General features: G+C 41.3%; 1 long non-coding RNA gene across 1 annotated transcript; it reads left to right on the top strand.

The window, feature by feature from the left end:
• Window positions 1-4,841: 4,841 nt before the first annotated feature.
• On the top strand, window positions 4,842-10,271 carry LOC140723907 (uncharacterized). The gene is made up of 3 exons (XR_012098001.1): window positions 4,842-5,056; window positions 9,066-9,347; window positions 10,207-10,271. It is a non-coding gene; the product is annotated as an uncharacterized lncRNA (long non-coding RNA).
• The last annotated feature ends 13,871 nt before the right edge of the window (window positions 10,272-24,142 follow it).

Here is a 24,142-nt window from a genome sequence, read left to right as displayed (position 1 = left end):
GAATCCTTGTGGGTTGATTTAAGAAACTGCAAGGGCAAAAGGACTCTGATGGCAGTCGTATACAGGCCTCCCAACCGTAGCTGGGATGTGGACCACAGCTTACAATGTGAAATAGAAAAAGCATGCTAAAGGGCAATGTTATAATAGTCAAAGGAGATTTTAACATGCAGATCGATTGAGGAAAATCAGGTTGAAAATGGATCTCAAGCAAGTGAGTTTGTTGAATTTCTACAAAAGAGATTTTTTAGAGCAGTTTGTCATTGAGCCTACTAGGGGTTCAGCTTTACTGGATTGGGTGTTATGTAATGAACTGGAGGAGATTAGGGAACTTGATGTAAAAGAACCCTTAGGAGGTAGTGAACACAATATGACTGAGTCAAACTTAAAATTTGACAGGGAGGAAGGAATGTCTGACATAGCAGTATTTCAGTGGAGTAAAGGAAATTACAATGGTATGAGAGAAGAGTTGGCCAAATTAAATTGGAAGGAGATGCAGGCAGGGATGACAGCAGAGCACCAATGGCGTGAGTTTCTGGGAAGATGTGAAAGGTGCAGGATAGATGTATTACAAAAACAAAGAAATACTCAAATGGCAAAATAGTACAACTATGGTTACAAGGGAAGTCAAAGCTAATGTAAAGGCAAAAGAGAGGGCATACAAAAATGCAAAAATTAGCATGAAGACACAGGATTGGGAAGCTTTTAAAAGATACAGAGAGCAACTAAAAGAATTGTTGGGAGGGAGAAGATGAAATATGAAAGCAAGCTGGCAATTAATATAAAAAGGGGATAGTAAAAGCTTCTTCAAGCATGAAAATAAATAAATAAAAATAAAAGAGAGATGAGAATGGATATAGGACAGCTAGAAAATGAGGTCATAGAAAGAGGAAAGCAGCAGAAAGGAAATTATAGACCAGTTAGCTGACCTCAGTGGTTGGGAAGATGTTGGAATCAATTGTTAAGGATAAGGTTATGGAGTACTTGGTGACACAGGACAAATTCTGCATGGTTTCTTTAAGGAAAAATCTTGCCTCTTAGACCCATTGGAATTCTTGGAGGAGGATAAAGGGGATGCAGTGGATATTGTATATTCAGACTTTCAGAAGGCCTTTGACCAGGTGCCACTGGTGAGGCTGCTTACTGAGTTAAGGGATGATGGTATTATAGGAACGTTACTGGCATGGTTAGAGCATTGGCTGATTGGCAGGAGGCAGTGAGTGGGAATAAAAGGATCCTTTTCTGCTTGGCTGCCATGACTAGTGGTGTTCTGCTGCGGTCGGTCTTGAGACCGTTTCTTTTTGTGCTGTGTATCAATGATTTAGCTGATGCTATGGATGGCTTTGTTACCAAGTTTGCAGATACAAAGGTTAGTGCAGGTAGTGTTGAGGAAACAGGTATGCTGCAGGACTTGGACAGATTAGGAGAATGGGCAAAAAAGTGGCAAATGAAATACAATGTTGGAAAATACATGGTCATGCACTTTGGTTGTAGAAATAAATGTACAGACTATTTTATAAATGGGGAGAAAATCCAAAAATCTGAGATGCAAAGGAATTTGGGAGTCCTTGTGCAGAACACCCTAAGGGTTAACTTGCAGTTTGAGTTGGTGGTGAGGAAGGCAAATGCAATGTTAGCATTCATTTCTAGACGTCTAGAATACAAGAGCAGAGATGTGATGCTTAGGATTTATAAGGCACTGATGAGGCCTCACATTCCGCCTTGTGAACGGTTTTCAGCTCTTCATCTCAGAAAAGATGAGCTGGCCTTGGAGAGGGTTCAGAGGAGGTGCACAAAGATGATTCTGGAAATGAAAGGGTTATCATACGAGGAGCCTTTGATGGCTCTGGGTCTGTACTTGCTGGAATTTAGGATGAGGGGGGAAGCTCACTGAATCCTTTCGAATGTTGAAAGGCCTGGACAGAGTAGTGGAAAGGATGTTTCCCATAGTGGGAGTGTCTAGGACAAGAGGCCACATCCTCAGGATGGAGGGGTGTCCATTTAAAACAGATGTGGAGAAAATTCTTTAGCCAGAAGGTGATACATTTGTGGAACTTGTTACCACAGGCAGCTGTGGGGCCAAGTCATTTCTGTATTTAAGGCAGAGATTGATAGGTTCTTCATTGGATCAAAGGTTACAGGAAGAATGCCGGGAAGTGGGGCTGAGGGGGGACAAAAGGAATCAGCCATGACTGAATGACTGAGCAAGTCTTGATGCGCAAAGTGGCCTATTACTGCTCCTATGACTTATGGTCTTACGATTTTCAAAAAAAGAAATTGAATAGTACTTCATGCATTCTCTGTGGATGGAAAGATGAAAAGACGTTACATGGTTAGATCTTGTAAATATTTTCTATTATGAATAAAGTTTATTTTGATAATTAATGAGACTCCGTGATGGACAGCGGCTGCAGTACAGTCTTCAGATACTGGATCAACTCACGGTATTGTATTCAACCTCAGGGCTCAGACCCAGAACCAGAAGATCAAGCACAGCAAGGGTATGTGTGTCACCCTGAAAGTTCCACTTCAAGTAGCACATCATGCCAACATATCTTCATTTTTTGTATTAATAGATGAAAAGCTTGTAACTTCCTACCAAGCAGTAGTAAATGAATATATTCTCCATTCTGGCTACAGTATCTCAGAAATCTATCCTCGCACCACTTCATAGCACTCAGTACAGCCTGTCAATCTTCACCTCCTTCTCAAGTTATCGAGAAATATGCAAGGGATTCGGGTCTTGTAGATTCCCCGCCACGCTGATCTGCAAAAATACAAAGAATCCCTCAGTAATACCTGTGGTTGTGTTACTCAGTCCGGTGTAGACAGATTTGTTAGATGAGTGTATAAAAGGACACAGAGCCAAGGCAGATGGATCGAATGTAGCTGTGATTATGAATGTACTGAATAAACTGGAATGACCTGCTCTCGCTCACTTCGGTGAAAGAAGTTTGGCATGGAATCTATCATTGGTGAGAATAGGTGCTGTTTGACCTGCTGAGTTACTCCGGCAGTTTTTTTTCCTGCTTATAAGTGCAGCCCCAGACATCAGGGAATAACTTTGGGGCAGAAAGTGCAGATGGATCTCCAGTGGAAATCAATGTTGTATCAGCCAGCTAACTTGCAAAATCAGTGATGGTCTGCCTGCTGTTTAGAAACAGGACAGCTTTAAGGGGAAAAATTAAATTAACCCACAAAAAGGCAAATGCCGCAAGGGGATTTCCATGGAACAGCAGAGCGAGTGAGTGTTTGAAATGAACAGATGTACACACACAAAATGCTGGTGGAACACAGCAGGCCGGGCAGCATCTATAAGGAGAAGCACTGTCGACGTTTCAGGCCGAGACCCTTCATCAGGACAGACTGTTTTCAGTTACCTGTCGTTCAGCCCGCCAGGTGAAAGCCAGACCCAGCAGCGGTCCATAACCTGACCAGTGTCTCTTTGAGGAGTAAATATTCACAGTAGGGCTTTACTCCAGTGACACGAAGACTTCGACAGCACTGATGCTCAAATAACTATTGATAAATGAACCATATCAATGGATTGAATCAAAGACTCTAGGGAGCTGTGAGGCAGCAGCTTACTAGCCTTCAACAATGTTATCAAAACAAATAATCTGGTTTTGATTACACTATCCTTTGTGAGAACTGATAAGTTGTTTTTTTAATGAAGAAGATGACATAAACCTGCTTTACTCACACTCATCTGGCTAGTATTTGCTGGAAACCCAGTACTGAGTATTGAATCTCACATTTCTCTCACATTTTTTAGGACCACCTCACACTCACATAAAGGAAATGGGTGCATGAAACATCATGAAACTTACAGAGGCATTGAACATCAATATCTTCAGACTTGCTTCAGGTAATGTGTACAAACTGAGGAATGCTTGAATCTGTAAAACACATTGTGCACTATTCAAACACATCAAGAAAATGCTGACCTGCTGATAATCCTGAATTCCTTTTCCGTGATAATGTACCCAAACACCAGTGTCAGACAACACGTGCTGGGTGTAAATGCTAAGCATCTCCCACTTTAGCAGATTGTAGCTGTGAGGAAAGTCACTGATCTGATTTTATTTTCTCTCTCCTGAGGGTTCTATTTGACTTCTGAACATTTCCAGTATTTCTATTTTATTTTAGGACATTCAGAAATAATGCTCAACAAATATTTCTTCAAAAAGCTAGCTGTGCTCAGTTTCATCTCAAAGAAAATATTTCCTCTGCTCTTGTTCAGAAAGCTGGACAAAATTTCTTTCTATTCACTCTCAGTAGTAACTATCTTTTGTAGCAATAGTTTTTTTCTGAGATTCCATCGAACTCACACACATGATCCTGTCACTGCCAAGAGTATAATTGGAGAAGAGGGTTGGAGCAGCGATTGTACTTCAACCAACCTTGTTGATCTTTGTGCCGGTGGGTCTTTGACCAGCAGGTGTCTTGTCCAGATTGAGGCTCATTTCTAGTGCCCAGCCTGGCATCAGGTGGCGTTCAGCCCAACATTCATGGGAAAATGGTCCTTTGCTGACTGGCTCCAGTGTGCAGTGAATATAGTCCTTGAAACTTCAGTACAACTCACACACTAGTCCATGTACTATGGTGCTTCAAGGTAAACTGGTTGATCATGGTTTACAATGCTAGATTTCCAGCATCTACAGTACTTTACTTTTGAATTTATGTTTCTTTTCCAGTCTTCCATTTAATTTTGGTGTGCAGAGGGGCATTGTATGCCAGACCTGGTACTGTCAATAATGCTGCTGCAGGACAAACCGTGATGTTCCCCATAGAATACCAAAGCAACTAAGATCAGTACGATGTTACCTTTAGATTAACATTTCCACAGCACTTTAACATTCTCATATGGACATCCAATAATCCAGACAATCTGCATATTGTGCATCCACAAATAAACACAGAGCTACAATCAAAAATGGATCGGTGGTGTTATATGATATACAAGTTAGTGACAGTGGAGAATATCAAATACGAATCGACTACTATGGGGTAGAACTGAAAAACCATGATCAAAGTACTTTCACGATTCAAGTCTTTGGTAAGTATTCATTCCTCGTACTTTTCTATCAAAGTTCAAAGTACATTTATTATCAAAGTATGTATACATTAAACAACATTGAGATTCGACTCCCAACAGGAAGCCATGAAGCAAAAAATCCCAAAAACAAAGTAGAGATAGAGACAGATATCTGTTTTAACACCCAATGTGCAGAGGATAACAAAACACATTATCACCATAAGAAAATAAAAGAATGAAATAACCCATGACAAAAGACCAAACACCCAATGTTCAAAGAAAATAAAAACATCCTGCAAACAGTAACCGCAAGCAAATAGTGCTTCTGAACTGACATCCACAAGAGAGTCCCATAGTTTGGTGCAGATCCAAGTAAACGTCCTGGAGCAGCGATCATCATCTCCCCATGGAACCCAACAGCTTGACCTTTTCAATCTGGGCTGGCACTTAACTCTCCATCTGAATATCAGGTTCTGCCACTTTGAGCAGCAATCTAAACAGGCTCGTACCTCGCCTCGGACCCCAACTCCCTGACCTTTCCGACAACTTGATCTTTTTTAAACTGGCCCAGGGCTTAACTCTCCATCTGAACATTGTGTCCTACCGCTTCGAGCAATGGTCTGAACTGACTTGTACCTCGCACCAGGCCTTGACACCCTGACCTCCTCAGTCGGGCCTGGTGCTTAACTCTCTGTCTGAACAACAGTTTCTGCTGCTTGGATACGCCAGAGTTTGCTGCTTCGATTTGGCCTATAGATCTCCATCAACACCTCGTACCCAGTCACATCTAGTGCCTGGACCTCGCGGCCTTCACTTGGCCTATTCACAATCTTTTATGTTCTTCCATGCTCTCAGCAACAGGCCCACTCCCTCACTTTGCCTCAGTTCTGCCACATCGATTTGGCTACAAGTCCAAAGGGAAGTTACAGACTATTACTTACGATGATCATTTGCCAGAAAAAGTATGGTTAACAAAATATTTAGTTGCGATCCTTGTATCTTTAGCCACCAGCCAGAAGTCACAGAGGTTCACCACGCCATCTTGAACTGAAATTTTAAACTGGAAATCTTAAATCTTAAACCAGAAGCTCTTTTTAATGCCCTTGACACCAAGAAAGCATTTGGCTTAGTGTGATCTTAAGGAGTCCTAATAAGATCAAAGTCAGTGGGCATCAATGGAGAATTCTTTAATTTAGTTGTTGGAAGTCAATCACTGCATCAGTTCATCAGAGAATGGCCTAGGACCAACTACCTTCAATGACCTTCCCTCAATCAAGTCAGAAACGTGGAGATTTGCAGCTCATTCTGTAATATTAAATTCAGTACTGAACTTCCGAGAAAATGTTGCAATCTTTGCCTTCAGGGTGCAGGGTGTAGTGAGATGTTACTCACCCAGGCTACTGTGATAGCATGTGAAACCACAATCTCTGCCACAAGGACAAAGTCAGCAGGGACATAGAATGGTCACTGCGTACAGATTCCCTTTCGGTTAACACAGCTGCCTGACCTGGAAATGTATCAGAATTCCTTCACTGTTCCTGGGACTAAAGCCTGGAGTTTCAAATGTGTCAGTGGTCTGAAAGTATCTCCACCACAGGCAGCTCACCACCAACGTTGATGACCTTTAGGGAATGGCAGTAAAGACTGGCCTCACAAGTCATGCCTATTTGTTAAAAGATGAAAAGACAGAAAAAATTCTGTTTGATTAATTTAAAGGGTTTAATTTGAAGTTAAAAATATGTATTAGTGTTTTAGTGGATTCATATTGTATCAATTTCCCATGAAGAATGAATTTGAAAGGACTACTGCAGTTTATTCAGTTGTTCCTAACACAGCTGACACAAGCAGACCTGCAAAGACAAGTTTAGCAACATTTCTATTCACTGAGGCAAAATATGCAAATGTTTACAGTGTTATCAAAAAAGCTTCATTTTTTCACATAGTACAATAAGTTTATTGTTGCATAGGGTAGCGTGCTGAAACTGTGCTAAAGCTAAATGTAAGAAATGAACCTGTTTATCCGTCGTTTAACCAATTGAGCATTGTGAAATCAATTGGTATCATTGTTCTCACGACAGAAAGCAAAGCATGTCTCTACAGAAGTACTAGTATAGAATTTCAGTCATAGAAAGGTAAATATTATAATGTTTTTCCATTGTGAGCCAAATGAGATATGCCAAGCAGGTAGAACACAGAGCTGAAATTTTGAAATCCATTCAACATTACACTGACAGAATCCTTCATGAAATGGGTAAACAATAAAAATCAAAATACTGTGTTATCATTGTGTTCTCTGTTGAAGCAGAGTTTTATTGGCAGAACATGATTGTACGTGTTAGTGTAAGTCACAATCAAAGAAATTCTGCAACAACTGGACTGAGGAAATGCATACATCTAAATCCAGTCTATCAAATCCCATGGGAAAGTAGATACAAACTTTGGTTGTAGGAATCATCCCTTCCCCAAATTTCAATATCAGGACTTGGATCTGTATGAAAACATAGAACATAGCATGGCACAGTACAGGTCTTTTCACTCTTTTAAACCAATCTAAAGTCAATCTAACTCCTGTTTCCCACATAGCCTCTATTTTTTCTTTCATCCCTGTCCCTATCTAAGACTCCCTTAAATGCCCCTAATTTTTTGCCTCTACCATCACGCCTTGCAGTCTGCTACTATCTCATTCTCCTTCGCTCTAGAGAAAAATTCTCTAGCTGGCTTAATCTATCCACATAAGACATGATCCCTAATCCAGACAGCATCCTGGTAAATCTCCTTTGCACACTCTCAACCTTCAACATCCTTCCTATAAAAAGAAAATCAGAACTAAACACAATACTCGGTGTGGTCTAACCACAGTTTTATAAAGCAGCAACATTATTTCAAGGCTCCTGAACTCAATCCCCTGACAAGTGAAGGCCAACACAACTTAGGCCTTCTTAAACGCTTTATCAATGTGTGTGGCAACTTTGAGGGATCTATGAATGTAGACCCCAATATCTCTCAGTTCCTCCACACTGCTAAGAATCATGCCATTAACCTTGTATTCTGTGTTTATGTCTGATCTTCCAAAGTGCAACACTTCACACTTTTCTGGATTGAACTCTATCTGCCCCTTCTCAGTCCAGCTCTGCATTCTATCAATGTCCCATTGTTAACAATGACAATCTTCTACACAATCCACAACACCACCATCCTTCATGTCATCTGCAAACTTACGAACTCACATTCTACTTCCTCTTCCAAGTAAATTTTAAAAATCACAATGAGCAGGGTCCAAGAACATATCCCTGTAGAGTACCACTGCCCACCAACCTCCAGGTAGAATACATCCCATCTACCTGTAGGCAAGCCAATTCTTTATCCATGCTCCCAAGCTTCCCTGGATCCCATGCCTTCTAATTTTCAGAGTAAGCCTTCTATGGAGAACCTTGCCAACTGCTCTACCTTCATCAATTTGTTTTGTCACTGCCTCAAAGAATTCCATCATATTTCCAAGGACGAAACTTGTCCCTCACAAATCCATGCTGATATCCCAAATCAGATTATGCTTCTCCAAATGCTGTTAATCCTGTTTCTAAGAATCCTCTCCAAAGGTTTGCTCACCACTGACAGAAGATGAATGTGTTCTATATACCCAGGATTTTCCTTATTACCTTTTGTGAGAAAAGGAATCAAATTTTGCACCCTCCAGTGTTCTGTGGCCAGTGAGGATGCAAAGATCATCACCAGAGTTCAACAAAATTTCCCTTGATTCCTGTATTAACCTGGGGTGTATCCTGTCTGGCGCTGGGGACTTTTTCAGAAGTTCCAGCACATCCTCTTTCTTAACGTTAAAATATTCCAGCATATCAACCTAGTTAATATTGTCCTTGTTGCATGTTCTATTCTATATTGTAGGCTCTGAAGTTTATAACTTTATAATGTAAAACCTAAAAGAAAAACATGCAATTGTGTAGTAATGTATGAAAATGGTGAAGAAAATAATTGCAAATGCATTTAAAAATCCTCTTACATTTATGTATTTCAGAACCAGTTTCTCAGCCTCTAGCAAAGACTTTCAGTCATGGTCAGAATGCACCAAATATCACTTTGAATTGCTCCGTCTCCAATGGAAAGGCAGTCATGATTTACTGGGAAAAAATATCCTTATCTGGAGTCATCATCAAGACATATACGAACACAAGTCTTGTGATAGATTGTGCCACTGAAGAGGAGCAACATGAGTACAGGTGCATTGCAAAAAATCCCATCAGTAATGCATCCAGCAGTGAGATATCTATCAACTCGTGTAACACCAGAAATCTGAACGGTGAGAAACTGAACATTGATCTTTTACATAATACTGTCTTTGCAGTTGATAGCAAGGGTGTGAGCTTTTACTACTAGATAAGAAACATTTAATGATCTTTTTGAACAATTAAAGCAATATTAAACAGTTAGTGCATCGCCTTACAGTGCTGATTGTGTTTCAATTCTCGCCCCTGTCTATAAGGAGTTAATACATTCTCCCCATGACCGCATGGGTTTCCTGAGTGCTCCGGTTTCCTCCAATATAAAAAGATGGACAGTTACGGATTGTGATGTGGACTGGCTACATTGACACTTGTGGGCTGCCCAGCACAATCCTCACTGATTTGATTTGGCGTAAACAACACATCTCACTACGTTTCGATGTACATATGAGAAATTAAACTACCGTAAGCCTTAAGATTCTTTATTTAGAATATTCTGCAGATTTCAACCATAAATGAGGAAAAAGAACCACTGATAATGAAATCAGAAACTGCAGAAGCAGGAAATGTAAAATAAAAATAGAAAATGCTGGAAATACTCAGCTGGTCAGGCAGCATCTGTGGTTAGACATATAGAGTTAACATTCGAGCTCTGATGAAATCTGCTCAGCCTAAATCATTAATTCTGTCTCTTCCCACGTATGCTGTCTAAAAACAGTTAATGCTCATTGGTGCAGTGTGCTTTTAAGATACAGAACTACAGATCAAAGGAAAAGCAACATATAAAACAACTTTTAAAATGTAAGCCATTGGAAAAACTAATCTTTTAATGAGAGCTAGAGAACAGCCATATTATTGAGCTAAATGTGTGGTACACTTGACCTTAAGAAGCTGAATGGTGTGTTTATCTCATTAATTTCTGTAAACTGTTTTCAGATAAAAGGAATTATCTTATTATCCTGATGCCTTTGGTGATGATGGCAATTTCATTGTTTGTTTTTGCAAAATACTTCTCTAATCGGTAAGTGTTACTGCTCAGGTTAGTATGACCTGTAGAGAAAACAAAGTGGTCTCTTGCTCACAGAGCCTGGATTTCCTTTAGTTTAGGATAATTTATCAATTAAGTAAGTTATGACATAATTTGTGTATTAATGATGTGGCTGATGTCTGGTGTCTCTTCTGGCAATGGTCTCATATTAAATTAGCAATTGCACAGGCTTTTGGCTACATAACTGAATTCTGAGATTTTTTTTCAATAATAAATACTCAGTTACATTTTAAACTTAAGGCTTTGAAGTTCTGGTTGTAATAAGAGCACAAAGTGAAAAAGACAGCATAAACATAATTAAGTATGACAATTCAGAAGATGTTGGTGGTGATTCCTTGTTCCTAGATACACTACAGTTCAGAGGTCATTTCTAGCAGAGGCCCTAAGAAAATTGTAGCCTTCCTACAGATTGAGATGGACCGTTTCTCACCATCAACACTCACAAGGGCTTTATCTCTGTAATTGGCTTTTGGAGTAGCATCTGCTCCTACATGATGTCCAGAATCTATGGACCAGGTGCTGCAAGGCTGACCAGACACTCAGTGTTACTGATGACTTCACTGTTACTGATGAGGGTGACAAGGAACATCTCCAAAATCACAAGGTAATGTTAAAAAATTTAGAAGATTATGGCTCAGAGCATGACGCAACAAGTGTGAATTCTTTAAATCAAGTATCACTTACGGAGGTCACACTACTGTCGTACAAAGATTACCCAAGTGTGCTGAGAAAATACAAGCACTGGTGCCTTCCCCAGGCCAAAGGACATGTCATTTTTGTGCAGCAAACATGAGGAAATCTGCAGATGCTAGAAATTCAAACAACAACACACACAAAATGCTGGTGGAACACAGCAGGCCAGGCAGCATCTATAATGAGAAGCACTGTTGATGTTTCCGGCCGAGACCCTTCATCATTTTTGTGGTCCTTTTTGGGATTTGTCAATTACTATAACAGATTCCTGCCAAACCTGGCTGCTGTTCTCCACCTCTTGAACTCATTACTACAGATCAGGAAGAAATGGCAATGGACAAAGCAGTGAGGTAGCTTTCAAAAAGACAAAGGAAATGGTGACATCAGACACTGTACTGTCATGTTATAACCCACATCATCCAGTGAAGCCTACCTCTGGCATATTGTATTATAGTATAGGTATAGTCAAGTCACATCCTATGAATGATTGATGCAAATACTCCATAACCTTTACATCACATTCCATTACTGCTGTAGGGAAAATTCTGCACAGTTTGACAGCGATTGGGCTGTAAAACATTTCAACCAGCTCCTGTGCGGGAGAGAGTTTACCTTTATCACTGATCATCAACCACTAGTGTCCATTTTCAATCAACAGAAGTTCCACTAACAGCAGCAGCACAAATGCAGACGTAGGGTCTTTATTGGAGGACACAATCACAAAATTGAATTCAAGAGCACAACTAATCATGGAAATGCTGGTGGATTGTAGCATTTACCCTGGATAAGGATATACCTGAAAAATTTACAGGAGGACAATCCTCTTCACATATTCTTCCTATCGCAAATCAACAGTCTCCCTATTACAGCAGAGATGATCCAAAGGGAAACCAGAAAAGACCCCACAGTGTCTCAGGTCTACATGGGCACTCTAATGGCTGGACTATACAGCAGAAACTCCAGTTCCCCCATTTTAACCATTTTAACGAGGATGAACTTGCCCTTGACTGGGGTCACCTTATGTTTGGATTGAGAGTTCTTGTACCATCCAAGCTGAGAGATAAAGTGATGGAACAGCAATGTGCTGGTCATCTAGGCATGGACAAAATGAAAGTGTTGGATCAAAGCTGTCTGATGGCCTGGGATAGATCAGCAGATCAGGCACCATGCTATGTACTGTTTAGAATGCCAACACGGCCAAAAGACGACAAGAGAATCTTGGAGAAGAAAGGTGTCCAGAGCTGTCAGAACCACTTCCTGCAGTCCTACAGTCAATTCCTACAACCACCATAGAGGAGGCCCCAGAGGCTGTTTAGCAGGCTAATTAATTGGATATTTTTATGTTATGGCAGTGTTGTTATACGAAGCAAAGGCAGACTCGTCAGTCCGCAACACCCAAATAGACCATCGAGTATCTATCTCTATCAATCATGTTCACTGGCACTTGGTACATAGACTCTCTGCAATGGTAACTCAAGTGCACATCTGGATGAATCTGGAATCTTATCTTTTGTGGCCTTTTTTGGAGCTGCATTAGGTCCAGGCTATCAATTATTTTGTTCCCCTTACAACTGTTTACAGGAAGTGACATTAGACAATCTTGAATCTTGACTAATGGGGAGAAAATCTGTACAACCTTCTGTACTACTGCTGAGATTTTATCTCTGGTATCCAGTGCATAAAACTCTTCTTGATATCACAGTGATGTGAATTGGCTAAATAATTCTATGATGGTCAGGATCTCTGAATCATTTCTGACTGAATTTGATTGGAAATGCTTCAGTGTTACTTATAAGCCTCGTATCTGGGTCCACTAGAACTGTGAATGGAAAAGTCTCCTCCTGTTATCTGCATGGTTATCCACTATTTTTCATGAGAAGATCTGAAAGTATTATTTACTCCTGATGTACAAAGGCATTGCAGTGGAAAGATCCAGTATGTTACCCATAAGGTAGGAGTTGGAGTACAACTTTGTTTGAATTCATATCTGCATATAATTAAATGATTTCACAACTGTTTTGTAAGCTTTGTATTGAGTTATCAATTTAAACACTAGAATACAGTATTTTAACATCAGTGTCTTTTTTATATATGTCTGAATGACAAATCCTAATGCCTGATATTCATCTCCAAGAATTACCAGGAAACATTTACATTCCAGCACAAAATTCACCAACCCTGACTGGAATGCCACAGACCATACTTGCGAATGACAGCTCATTTCTCTATAGCACCTTTGGCTGATCACAAGCATGAGCAACTGGTAGCCAACCCATGCAATGAATTCCCAAGACGTGAACTTGCAGGAAAAACCGGGACACCTCATAACCACCTGAGAAGAGGTTGGAAGTGACATGATCACCTGCTCATGGAATATGATGAAATGTCTTGATTCTGACAGTGGTCTCCCAAACACTGCACTCCTGCCCTGCGAGTTCCATTTCTGTGAGCATCATTGCTATATACACAGCCTCCTTTGAATCCATTACATATAAGAACATAAGAATTAGGAGCATGAGTAGTCCATCTGGCCCATCGAGCCTGCTCCCCCATTCAATATGATCATGGCTGATCTGGCCATGGACTCATCTCCACCTACCCGCCTTTTCCCCATAACCCTTAATTCCCCTACTATGCAAAAATATATCCAAACTTGTCTTAAATGTTTTTACTGAGGTAGCCTCCACTACTTCATTGGGTCGAGAATTCCACAGCTTCAACAATCTCTGGGAAAAGCAGAGCTTTCTCATCTCCATCCTAACTCAACTCCCCCGAATCTTGAGGCTATGTCCCCTAGTTCTAATCCATTACATGGATTCCTAACCTAGACGCAAACCACAATTGTATCTCAGCTACGTCCATATATGTGACATTGGATGGAAAGACGTAGAATCCTTGTGGGTAGAGTTAAGAAACTGGAAAAGTAAAAAGACACTGATGGGAATTATATACAGACCTCCAAATAGTAGCCAGGATGTGCATCACAAATTACAACTGGAGTCAGAAAAGGCATGTCAAAAAGTTAATGTTAAGATAGTAATGGGGGATTTCAACATGCAGGTAGGTTGGGAAAATCAGATTGGTGCTGATTTTACATCACTGGAGAGAGAATTTGTAGAATCCCTACAAAATACCTTTATAGAGCAGCTTGTGGTTGAGCCCAGCAGGGGATCAGCTATTCTGGATTGGGTACTGTGTAATGAACCAGATTTGATTTGGCACCTTCAGGTAAAGAAACCCTAAGGAAGCAGTGATCATAATATAGAATTTCCCCCTGCAATTTGAGAGGGAATCTAAAGTCAGATATATCATTATTTATAATGGAATAAAGGGATTACAGAAGTATGAGTGAGGAGCTGGCCATAGTTAATTGGAAGGGGACACCAGCAGGGATGACAGCAGAGCAGCAATTGCTGGATTTACGGGGAAGAATTTAGAAGATGTCCCTTATGGGTGGATTTAGAGAAAAACTCGGTGAAGGGGCGTTCTTTGGCCTCTTTACTGGGAGCTCCTCTTCCTTTTTTGCTTCCTAAGAATGGTAATCAAGACTTTAATCCTATTATTAAACATATATTAAGAATTTGGTTTCAGTTTCGTAGATCCTTTGACTTTAATAATTTTGTTCTTTCTAGTAATATCCATCTTAATTATTTTTTTTAAACCTTCAATTTTTGATCAGACCTTTTCAATTTGGAAAACCAAGGGAATAGTAACTTTTTTAGATTTGTTCATGGGCAATTGTCTAATATCTTCCACTCAGTTAGACCTATCTAATGTACACTTTTTTAGATATTTACAAATTAGGAATTTTCTACGTAGTTTACTTCCAGATTTTCCCTTGCCTTATTCACCTAATATTATTGATACTCCTTTTCAGGTCAAACCATTTCAAAAAGCTATAATTCATAAATGGTTATCGTATTTGCGTCTGTTATCTCATGATAAAATTAAAGCTGCTTGGGAATTGGAGTTTTGAAAGTCACTTTCAGATAACTAGTGGGATAAAAATTTTTATTTGGTAAATACTTCTTCTATTTGTGCCCGTCATTCCTGATACAGTTCAAGGTAATGCATCAGGCGCATATGTCAAAGGACAAAGTAGCCCGTATTTTTTCTAATACAATCCTATTTGCAATAGATATAATATTGAGGTGGCTACTTTAATACATATGTTCTGGTCTCGTATAAAGTTAGTTAATTTTTGGAAAGAAGTCTTTAAAGCTTCATCAAAAGTTTTGAACTTGGATCTACTACAGAATTTACTTCCAGCAATTTTTGGGATCATTCCATCAGAAGCAGGAGATATTCCTGTTTCTGCTCAACGGATGATAGCTTTTACAACTTTATTGGCTAGGAGAACCATTTTGCTTAAATGGATGGATTCTAATCCAACTACTGTTATTCATTGGCTTACCTCCATTATGTCCTGTTTAAGTTTAGAGAAAATAAGAAGTCAGACATTTGATACATCCTCTAAATTTGAGGAAACTTGGCAACCTTTTATTCAATATTTTCATGTGCTCTGACTTATGGCCCTTCCAGTTACCTTTTTGAAGTTTTGGATTTGATCAGAAAGCATTTCCTTTTGTTGTCCTGCTTTCACTCTCAGTTTGAGCTGCCCAGTTCTTTCTTTTTTTTTTCTTTTTTTTTGTGTTTTGGGTTTTTTGGTGTACATTTCAATTATAAAAGTTTCTTTGTCTTTTTTCTTCTTTTTATGGATAAGAGGAGAATCAATTATCTTTTTCTTTATTTTATACTATTAGATTAATACTATGTATGATCTTGATAATGTTTATTTTCCCTTTTATTTGAATTGTTATTGATATAGATATCTGAGATAATTCTCCTCTTGTTTATATATATGTACTCTTTTATTTAACTAATAAAAAAGATTGATAAATAAAGAAAGAAGATGCAGGATACATAAATTTGGACATAGTATTCTAGAGGCAGGATGATGCAACATCCCTGACAAGGCAAAGCCAACATAAAAGAAAAGCGATGTCATATAACACAGCACAGATTAGTGGGAAGCTGGAGAATTGGGAAATTTAAAACCATTGGAAGACAACTTAAAAAGCCATAAAATGGAGAAGAAGAAATAAGAAGGTAAACTAGCCAATAATTTCAATGAGATATACCAATTCTATTCAGATATACAGTACTGTGCAAAAATCTTAGGCACATATTTACAGCTAGGGTGCCTAAGACTTTTGCACCATACTGTAGTAATTTTAAGTATTGCACTGTACTGCTGCCACAAAATAATCAAAAGTCATGAAACATTTGAGTGATGATAAACCTGATTCTAATATGTGTCTCTTTGGTGGACTGAGTGGGAAGGGGTTTAAAAGCTTAGGAATGGGGTGCGAGGTTATGATCAACTCCATTTCTCGTCGATTAAAGCATTGAGGAAGACTGAAAACATCGAGACCAATATGGAGAGTGAGCAAATGTTGAGTGCCATTACCAACCTGCCTCGCTGCTGCTGGGGGAGGGTGTCATTCCCTCTTGTTCAGTGCTCCCGAGGAAAGGCCCCTGTAATTGAGTGATCTCTTCCTCTTCCCCCCCACATCTCCCCTTCCCTCCTTCCTCTCCCCCCCACATCTCCTCCCTCTCTCCCCCCTACCCTTCCTCCCCAGTCGAAGGATGGTGCAAAGTTTCTGCATTTGTGCTTTATGAACTGAACTGTAGTTTGGATACTTCTGATTCTGTTTTAATGTTGTGTTTTAGCTCGTTCTTTATAGTTTGCATGTGGGGTGGTGTTGATATTCTTGTTGCCATTTGCAGGATTTGTTTTTGCACGTGGGGATGGGGGTTGATGTTCTGGCTGTTGTTTGTTCAATTTGGTGTTTTACCCGTGGGATGGTTGATGTTTTTCTTTGTTTTGTGGCTGTCTGAAGAAGACAGATCTCAGAGTTGTAAGTTGCATTTGTACTTTGATAATTAAAGTATTTTGAACTTTGAGAGGGGAATCACGGTAGGGAAAAGGGAAAGGGCAATGGGAGGGAGTGGGAAGCACCGCAGAGACATTCTGTAACCATCAATAAACCAATTGTTTCAAACCCTGATGCCTCAGGGCTGGCTGTGTCTGCACCTGTGTCACCCACTGCTCCTGGGAAACTTTCTCTGGTAGATGTACCACACCCCTCCCACAGTGCTCTGTGGTCACTATTCCCAACATCACTTGCTCCCGCCAGATTTGCAAACCTTCTCTCCATTCCACGTTGACAAACACAGTATTGTGCAAAAGTCTCATTGAAACCTTTTGAATGTCGAAAGGCCTAGATAGAGTGCATATAGGGAGGATGTTTCCCATAGTGAATGAGACATTTTTGGAGAGGGTGGAACCCATGGGAAAGGAGATTCGGAGAGTTTCACCGAGAGAGGAATGGAGGCATTGTGATTGGCTTTCCTTGATGCCTATGGTGAAAGGAGAGCAATAACAAAGTCAATATTTCAGAGACAGTCATGCAGTCAATCCCTCCCCCACAAACAACTCCCAAATGATCAGGCAACACTGACTGAGCAGGTGAACTTCGACCTGTGTAGGTTTGCTTTCTAACTGCACAAGCTGTTTCCCTGTCAGTGCAAGGCCATAGTGCCCATAATGGTTGGTTTAGCCCCAGCTCATGCTCAGAACTCACAGATGAGGGTATTCTGAGGTGGGAGCTCCAGGCTGGAATATGGTCTGTTCATGTGTAAGCACAGTCCACGTGTGCACGACCAGACCTGCCCAGCACAATCACGGCATGTTGACCAGCATCCCACAGAAGGTAGAGAGCAGCACAAACACAAGAAATACTCTGACTTCAGTGAGGGGTGCAGTTTGAGCAGTAAACTGATATTTCCACGAAAGGTAATTCTGCATAATAAAATCAAAACTTTGGATTTCTATAGTTGCATGTGGCAATAAACACACAGAGAACAAAGGTTCATTGAATTTTTTTGCTTCATTGCAAGCTCCATGAATTAATTTACAACACCAAAGGATAAAGTGCAAGGAATAAAATCCCTTAGAAGTTTGGCAGAGATTAAAAGCACCGGCATCTCAAAGGCCTCACCCAGTCACCCAGGAAGTGAACAGTTTCGGGGGAATACTGACTGAATCAGATCAGTTTCCAGATTTGGTTAAAAGCTATGTAGAGTTTACGAGGCAATAATTTGATAACTGTCTGACTTGTTCATTGTTGCCTTAGGGACGGAAAAGAATCTCTGGTTATGAAACCTAAAGCATGATTAATTTTTAAAAATTAAATATGGAATTTGTAATTGATGTAGAAGTATTAGTTATGATGCACTACTAACATGGAGAAAAACAAGCAATTTCCTCTATAAAATATTGCTGTGATTTAAAAAAAAATAAAAAATCATATTTTAAATAAAAAATATAAAATATTAGTGCTAATTATATTAACAGTATAATTACCTTGACATTTCACCTATTTAATCAAAGTAACTGGTGTGGTCTCGTCCACCATTGAAACTGCAGAGTACATACTAACTGGATTCACCACAATAAGTGAAGTTTTATTCAGCTCTTTGAAGCAGATTGATAATCTGGGAAGAACTAGTTGATGTGAGGCTGAATGGAATGAGCTCTTATTCAGCTCATATTGAAAGGTGAAAGGCTTTGATAGAGTGGATGTGGAGAGGATGTTTCCAATGGTGGGAGAGTCTAAGCCCAGAGAACACAGCCTCAGAATAGAGGGGTGTCCATTTTGAATGGAGATGAGGAGGAATTTCTTTAGCCAGAGAGTGGTGGATCTGTGGAATTTTTGCCACAGGCAGCTGTGGAGGCCAAGTCTTTCTGTACATTTAAGGCAGATTCAATGAAGATAAAATATTGATCGGTCACAATATGAAGGGATACCGAGAGAAGGCAAGAGATTAGGACTGAGAGAAAAATTGGATCAGCCAGGATGAACTGGCGGAGCAGACTCAATGGGCAAAATGGCCTTATTCTGCTCCAAATCTTTTGGTCTTATGGTCTTACCATGGCCAGTTCTGGGCTTTGGATCAGGGAGAAAAGACTTCTATCATGGGTAAGGGGGTAAACCAGAATGTATTTCAGTAGATTGTCTTAAACCAGCCCACCAAGATTTGGAGAATTCTGTTACCATACCCCTGCTGTTGCAATATGACCAGGATGAATAGGGAAACTTGTCAAATGCCTTACTAAAATTCATATACTCCACATCCACTGCTCTAACTTCATTAATTTGTTTTGTCACATCCTCAAAGCATTCAGTCAGGCTTATAAGGTACAACTTGATCCGTCACAAGGCATGCTAACTATCCCTAATCAGACTCTACTTCTCTTAATGCTCATAAGTTCTGTCTCTAAAAATATTCTCCTGTGGTTTGCAACTACTGATGTACAACTCAGTGGTTTATACTGTAATTCCTAGGGTTATCCCTCTTTCCTTTCATGAACAAACTCATAGCCAGGAACGGTGTCTGTCTGTAGATTTAATATCCATGAATGATATTGTAAGAGTGAAGTTTCCTCAGGCAGGTGCTGATATGCTTTGTGTCCAACTTCTCAAAACACCTCAGTTCAGTTCACCTAGCTATAAGAAGGGTCTCACTCAACTGAGAAATTTCTTAAGGAAAGAAATTTCACAAGGATATTACTGGGACTGGAGGGCTTAAATTATATGGACTGTGTGGATAGATCGGGTATTTTTCACCAGAGAGAGGGGTTTAATGTGAATAAAACCATGAGGAGAATCAATGATTATTAGATGGCATTGATTGAAGGTAAGAGGGTAAAGTTTTAAAAGAGATTTGAGCGACAATAGAAGATGGTGGATCTGTCAGATGTGCTGTTGGGAAACTAGTAATGGTGGGTATAATTACAATGTATAAAAGAAATTGAGACAGATACATGATTGGAAAGGTTTAGGGGATATCAGGCAAATGCAAAAAAATGGGAGTAGCACAGGGAAGTAACTTAATCAACATGGCTAGATGGGGCCAAAGGCCCTGTTTCCACTCTATATATCTCAATAGCTCCACTACACCAACCTTGTGAAAAATTCCTCTTATCTCCTTGGTGCCACCAACTTAATGAACATATGGTTGTGATCTGGCTGACCTTTCATCAGGCCTGCTCCTGTTGTCATCTTCCAGCATGCACAAGCAGGCATTTCCCAGTCTCCAACCAGCTAATTGTATTCACCTCCCACCCATTCCTGACTCAGCACATGCAGCCTATTTAACCCCAGCTCTCATCACCAGTCCTTGTTCAATCTTTGAACCAACCAGTCTCAACCAGTTCCTCCTAGCCTTCACACTCCCTGCCTAAAGTTTGCCTTGTTGCCTGTCGTATTTAGCTTCTATTCTCTCATGTTTTGTGCACCAACCCCACCTCCAGTCTGGTTATATTGCGATCAATTACTAAAGATATTGTTCACTGCTGAATTGTTTCTGCTGCTTTGTTTTTGGTTCAAGCTGCTTCTTCTTCTTCCCTCAACTCCTGGTGGAGTCGTTGGGGCACCGTCATGACAAGCTTTACACCAGTTTGGAGTGTTCATCATGCGGTGTGTCTTGGGCATCTGAAACCTGGCAGAGCCCATCCCTCTCCAGGTTTGACCACAGTCAATTTCCTCCAACTAGGTGGCTCGCCTTGCTCATGAACATGTGGTCATTATAGTTCATCTGAGAACCTTACACCATTGTAATCTTTCAAATTAACAAAATAAAACTGATGTCATCAATGAGAACAGCAAAGAAAAGGAATTTCAATGAAGTGGACATTTAACCATTACAATTTTACAATGATTTATAATTAAGTTCAACCTTACTCAATGTCTTCTTACTTTTCATGAAATACTGAGTGTAATGATTAACAGTGAGGCTGGATCACAAAAGCAAAGGGGAATTTTACAATGAGAACAGTGAGTATCGTGGTGGATGTTGGGAAGTGGGGAATTCAGACTAAATCACACCAAATTGTCACCACAGTCAGAATCAAGACAGCTCAGAGCTTTGCTCAGTGTGTCAAAAATGTTCATGTTTGCTGATGGTAACACACTTTATGTTTCCTCTTACAGATATTGTCCATGTGTTACAAGACCTGAACAATATTCAAACTTGGCTTGAGCATTGACAAGTAAATTTTGTGACACACAAATGTCAGACAATAACAAAGTAACGATCTGCCCGTCGTGAAAATTCCTTCTGCCATTCCCTCATGCACATTCCAGAATCTACATTTGGCAGAATTTTAATTGAACCAGGAGCATAATTACTGCATCTACTCAGCAGGTTCATATCTGGATATCCTGTGTTGAGTGACTCACCTCCCAACTTTTCAAAACACTTTGACCATCTGTAAAATAAAAGTCAGGAATGTGAAGAACACTCTGCACTGGTGTGATATGTACAGTATACTGCAACTTGGAGCAAGCTCAATGTATCCAGGGCAAAGTAGATCTGATACTGGCACGTTATACACATATACCATTGCCTCATCACCAAACCTCAGCCACAGGCACCAAGACCCTGCCTGGCTGACGGTGAGAGGGGCCCTCCCAGTCAATTCTTTCCTGCATGCCTGGAAGCTCACTCTCACTACACCCTGCCCCAAAAATTACAGTGGTAGGGACAAGATGTGAGTGAGAAGAGTAGATTAACTTGCTGCATCGCAGCCTGCATGGAAATACCAATGCCCTTGAATGGGAAATCCTACAAAAAGTAGTGGATGCAATCCAGTCCATCAAGGGTAAAACCCACCCCAACATTGATCTACACAGAACGTAGTCGCAAGAAAGCAGCTTCTATCTTTAGGTCCCCCACAATCCAGGTCACACTCTCTTCTCACTACTGCCATCAGGAAGCAGGGACAGGAGCCTCAGGACTCACACCACCAGGTTCAAGGACAGCTACTACCCTTCAACCAGCAGACTCTTGAAGCAAAGGAGATAACTTCACTTGCCCCATCACTGAACTATTCTCACAACCTATGGACCCAATTTCAAGAACTATTCATCTCATGTTCTGAATATTTGTTGTTTATTGATTTTTAAAATTTTTTGTATGTGTGCACACTGGCTGTCCACCCCATTGGTGTGGTCTTTCATTGATTCTATTATGGTTATTGGATTTATTGAGTATTCTACAAGAATATGAACATCGTCAAGTCACATTTATGGTCATTTCAACCATAACTGCTGGTACAGTACATAATAAAGATGAGCCTGACTGAATGCTTTGAGGATGTGATAAAACAAATTAATGAAGTTAGAGCAGTGGATGTGGAGTATATGGATTTTAGTAAGGCATTTGACAAGTTTCCCTATTCATCCTGGTCATATGGTAACAGCAGGGGTATGGTAACAATTCTCCAAATCTTGGTGTGTCATACGGGGGTGTTGTAGGACCCAAATGCAGGACGCAGACACTGTAGTGCTAGGAACAGGGCAAGACGAGGGACTGGGAACAAGGAGCCTGGGGTGGACTTAGAGCCCAAGACTGGAACCTGGGTCTTGCCTCGGGCTCGGACCCCCAAACACAGGTGCAGACATGATGAGCGAGGGGGTGGTGTCAAGCCTTGGCTTGAGCTTGGAGGCAGACTAGGAACTGTACATAAACATAGAGCCGGGACTTCTCCTTCGACAAGCCAGGACTCATCACCACTCCACACCAAGGTGGGGCAGGACCATCTGTCGGGTAACGGCAGAACAGCCGGACTTACCCGACAGAGACAAAGACAAGACAGATTCCCCCCGCAGGGCAATGGCAGAGCGGCCTGACTTACCCCACGGAGGCGAGAACAAGACAAGACAGATTATCCCGCAGGGCAACAGCAGGACGGCCCGACTTACCCCACGGGACGAGGGCAGGAGGAGACAAACACTGAAGAATGACAGACAGTTCCATCTCTGCATCGGGGCTGCTCCGAGTAGCCGTTACGGCCGGCAGCCTTGGCTGGCTACTGTCATAAGTCAGGTGTTGAATCAGGACCCAGCTGCAGGACACAGACACTGGAGTCCCAGAACCAGGACGAGATAGAACCCAAGGACGGGACAGGATGCGATCTAGGCAGGGGAAGCAGGACCAGGACAAGGGACTGGGAACAAGGAGCCTGGGGTGGACTCTGAGCCCGAGACTGGACAAGGACCCAGAACCTGGGTCTGCCTCAGGCTCAGACCCCGAAACACAGCTGAGGACATATCAAGGCTTGAGGCTGCAGGCTGCAGGTTTGGGTCGAGGTTTGGAGCTTGGGGAACTCAGAGGCTGGAGCTAGGGGCAGACTAGGAACTGTACATCAACATGGAGCCAGGACTTATCCTCCCACAAGCCGGGACTCACCTTTAACAGGACACTGACATCAGACAGGACAGCACACAGACAGAGCCAGGACTCATCTATAACTCTACACAAAGGTGGGGCAGGACCATCCATCAGGTAACAGCAGAACAGCCTGATTTACCCCACAGAGGCAAGGACAAGACAACACAGAACACCCCACAGGGCAACAGCAGAGCAGCCAGCCTTAACCTACAGGGGCAAGGACAGGAAGAGACAAACACCAAGGAACAACAGACAGTTCCACCTCTGCATTGGGGTAGCTCCGAGTAGCCATTACAGCCAGCAGCCTTGGCTGGCAACAGAAACAACCAGATCCCCACCTAGCTCAGAGTGGCTGACAGCCACCCAGCTGGCCTGGGAAACAGCTGAATCCATACCACAATGACCACTCCAACTACTACCAGCATAGCTCCCAGAAGCCATGGTTCTCCAACACAGCCCCAAAGATGGCAAGTGGCCGTACCAGCCTTCCACCAGCCATCTGCTCCATGAGAATCTTGCCAGGGAAGCTTGACAAGATGACACCCCCCTCCCCCAATCCCAGGGCCACTTATATTCCCAGCCAACAAGATGAGCATCAAGTGTTTATGGTTTAGTCCAACTGAAACAAGGGACAGCCGGAGTCCAGAGCCCGTGGACCCTGGACCAGACCACGACATGGTGGGCTGGCTTAAGACAATCTACCAAAATACATTCAGGTTTATCCCCTTACCCATGAGGGAAGCCTTTTCTCCCTGTTCCAAAGCCCAGAACTGGCCATGGTAAGACCATAAGACCAAAAGATTTGGAGCAGAATTAGACCATATGGCCCAT

This window comes from Hemitrygon akajei, chromosome 3 (genome assembly GCF_048418815.1).
Source record: "Hemitrygon akajei chromosome 3, sHemAka1.3, whole genome shotgun sequence".
Taxonomy (NCBI): domain Eukaryota; kingdom Metazoa; phylum Chordata; class Chondrichthyes; order Myliobatiformes; family Dasyatidae; genus Hemitrygon; species Hemitrygon akajei.
This window is presented reverse-complemented; position numbering and strand designations above follow the sequence as displayed.